Genomic DNA, 3,353 nt, shown 5'->3' with positions numbered 1-3,353 from the left:
CCATAAACTAGACAAAGTGGAGTGTGGTCCTTATGGCTTTCCCAATCCCATTGTCACCCCTCATAAGCTACATTTTTATACAACTGTCTTCGAGATTCATGGGTTCTGGGTTGTAGTTTGATAGTTTCAGGTATCCACCACCAGCTACCCCAATTCTTTAGAACCTAAAAAGGGTTGTCTAAAGTGTGCGTAAGAGTGCCCACCAGAGTGACCTCTCGGCTCCTTTTGGAATCTCCCTGCCACTGAAGCTTATTTCATTTCCTTTCACATCCCCCTTTTGGTCAAGAAGATGTTCTCCGTCCCACGATGCCAGGTCTACATTCCTCCGCGGGATTCATATTCCACGTTGCCAGGGAGATTCACTCCCCTGGGTGTCTGATACCACGTAGGGGGGAGGGCAGTGATTTCACCTTTCAAGTTGGCTTAGCTAGAGAGACAGGGCCACATCTGAGCAACAAAGAGGCATTCGGGAGGAGGCTCTTAGGCACAACCATAGGGAGGCCTAGCCTCTCCTTTGCAGCAACCGTCTTCCCAAGGGTAAAACCTGTGGTAGAGGGCTCAACCCATCAAACCACCAGTCCCCTATGTCTGTGGTCATGTTAGCAACCATGGAGGTGGGGTAGGCAAATACCCCTGCATTCTCCACAGGCTCCTCAAGGGGGCACTACATCTTTTTTTTTCCCTTGTTTTTCTATTTTTTTTTTTTTTAACTTTCCCTTCTTTTTTAAATCAACTGTATGAAAAAAAAGTTAAAAAGAAAACAAACATACAATAAAGGAACATTTCAAAGAGATCATAACAAGGGAGTAAGAAAAAGACAACTAACCTAAGATAACTGCTTAACTTCCAACATGTTCCTACTTTACCCCAAGAAAGTTACCTAATATAGCAACATTTCTGTGAACTTGCTCCTACTATATCCATCAGAAATTAGCAGACCATAGTCATTCCTGGGCATCCCCAGAACGTTAAATAGCTTATCTGTTCTTCTTGGATTATTGTTCCCCCTTCCTTAATTGCTCTCTATTGCTAGTTCCCCTACATTCTACATTATAAGCCATTTGTTTTACATTTTTCAAAGTTCACATTAGTGGTAGCATATAATATTTCTCTTTTTGTTTCTGGCTTATTTCGCTCAGCATTATGTCTTCAAGGTTCATCCATGTTGTCATATGTTTCACGAGATCGTTCCTTCTTACTGCCGCGTAGTATTCCATCGTGTGTATACACCACATTTTATTTATCCACTCATCTGTTGAAGGACATTTGGGTTGTTTCCATCTCTTGGCAATTGTGAATAATGCTGCTATGAACATTGGCGTGCAGATATCTGTTCGTGTCACTGCTTTCCGATCTTCCGGGTGTATACCGAGAAGTGCAATCGCTGGATCGAATGGTAACTCTATATCTAGTTTTCTAAGGAACTGCCAGACTGACTTCCAGAGTGGCTGAACCATTATACAGTCCCACCAACAGTGAATAAGAGTTCCAATTTCTCCACATCCCCTCCAGCATTTGTAGTTTCCTGTTTGTTTAATGGCAGCCATTCTAACTGGTGTTAGATGGTATCTCATTGTGGTCTTAATTTGCATCTCTCTAATAGCTAGTGAAGCTGAATATTTTTTCATGTGTTTCTTGGCCATTTGTATTTCCTCTTCAGAGAACTGTCTTTTCATATCTTTTGCCCATTTTATAATTGGGCCGACTGTACTATTGTCATTGAGTTGTAGGATTTCTTTATATATGCAAGATATCAGTCTTTTGTCAGATACATGGTTTCCAAAAATTTTTTCCCATTGAGTTGGCTGCCTCTTTACCTTTTTGAGAAATTCCTTTGAAGTGCAGAAACTTCTAAGCTTGAGGAGTTCCCATTTATCTATTTTCTCTTTTGTTGCTTGTGCTTTGGGTGTAAAGTCTAGGAAGTGGCCGCCTAATACAAGGTCTTGAAGATGTTTTCCTACATTATCTTCTAGGAGTTTTATGGTACTTTCTTTTATATTGAGATCTTTGGTCCATTTTGAGTTAATTTTTGTGTAGGGGGTGAGGTAGGGGTCCTCTTTCATTCTTTTGGATATGGATATCCAACTCTCCCAGCCCCATTTGTTGAAAAGACCATTATGGCTCAGTTCGGTGACTTTGGGGGCCTTATCAAAGATCAGTCGGCCATAGATCTGAGGGTCTATCTCCGAATTCTCAATTCGATTCCATTGATCTATATGTCTATCTTTGTGCCAGTACCATGCTGTTTTGGCAACTGTGGCTTTATAATAAGCTTCAAAGTCAGGGAGTATAAGTCCTCCCACTTCGTTTTTCTTTTTTAGAGTGTCTTTAGCAATTCGAGGCATCTTCCCTTTCCAAATAAATTTGATAACTAGCTTTTCCAAGTCTGCAAAGTAGGTTGTTGGAATTTTGATTGGGATTGCATTGAATCTGTAGATGAGTTTGGATAGAATTGACATCTTAATGACATTTAGTCTTCCTATCCATGAACATGGAATATTTTTCCATCTTTTAAGTTCCCCTTCTATTTCTTTTAGTAGAGTTATGTAGTTTTCTTTGTATAGGTCTTTTACATCTTTGGTTAAGTTTATTCCTAGGTACTTGATTTTTTTAGTTGCTATTGAAAATGGTATCTTTTTCTTGAGTGTCTCTTCAGTTTGTTCATTTCTAGCATATAGAAACATTACTGACTTATGTGCATTAACCTTGTATCCCGCTACTTTGCTAAATTTGTTTATTAGCTCTAGTAGCTGTATAGTCGATTTCTCAGAAAAATATGGAACGCTTCACAATTTGCGTGTCATCCTTGCACAGGTGCCATGCTAATCTTCTCTGTATCTTTCCAATTTTAGTATACGTGCTGCCGAAGCGAGCACTCCTCCTTTTTTTATGATACCATTACATTAGTTTTATAACCAAGAAAAAGTTAGAAAGCATTATAATTGGCAGATATCTACTTAGCAGTTTGCTTCTGTGCTAAGAAAACAGCACTTAAAATTAGGTGGTCTGTCCTCTGCCCCAACAGCAAATAATTACTCAACAAATAATTATTGAGCACATATTATATATTAGGCACAAGGGATATATCAAAAGAACTAAATGACTTGGTCCCTGCCCTTATGCTTACAGCCCAGTTTAAAACAAGCAAATGAAACATTATAAGTTCGGAAAAGTGTTATGAAGGTCATCAACAGAATGCCATACAAAGAGAGGGAACCTGCTTGAAAAGGGTCATAGAGGCCTCTGAGGAGGTATCTTAATTGAGACTTGAGGATGAGAAGGTGCCAAGAACTGCAAATGGCATGACAGAGCATCTCAAGCAGAGAACCTAAAAGGAGAAAGAGTTTAGCAAT

The 3,353-nt window shown here is 39.5% G+C and overlaps 1 non-coding gene across 1 annotated transcript; it reads right to left on the bottom strand.

Moving 5' to 3' along the window:
- Positions 1-2,770: 2,770 nt before the first annotated feature.
- On the bottom strand, positions 2,771-2,876 carry LOC119510862. The gene has a single exon (XR_005212052.1). It is a non-coding gene; the product is annotated as a U6 spliceosomal RNA (small nuclear RNA).
- Between the last annotated feature and the right edge of the window lie 477 nt (positions 2,877-3,353).

Source organism: Choloepus didactylus, chromosome 1, assembly GCF_015220235.1.
Source record: "Choloepus didactylus isolate mChoDid1 chromosome 1, mChoDid1.pri, whole genome shotgun sequence".
Taxonomy (NCBI): Eukaryota; Metazoa; Chordata; class Mammalia; order Pilosa; family Megalonychidae; genus Choloepus; species Choloepus didactylus.
This window is presented reverse-complemented; position numbering and strand designations above follow the sequence as displayed.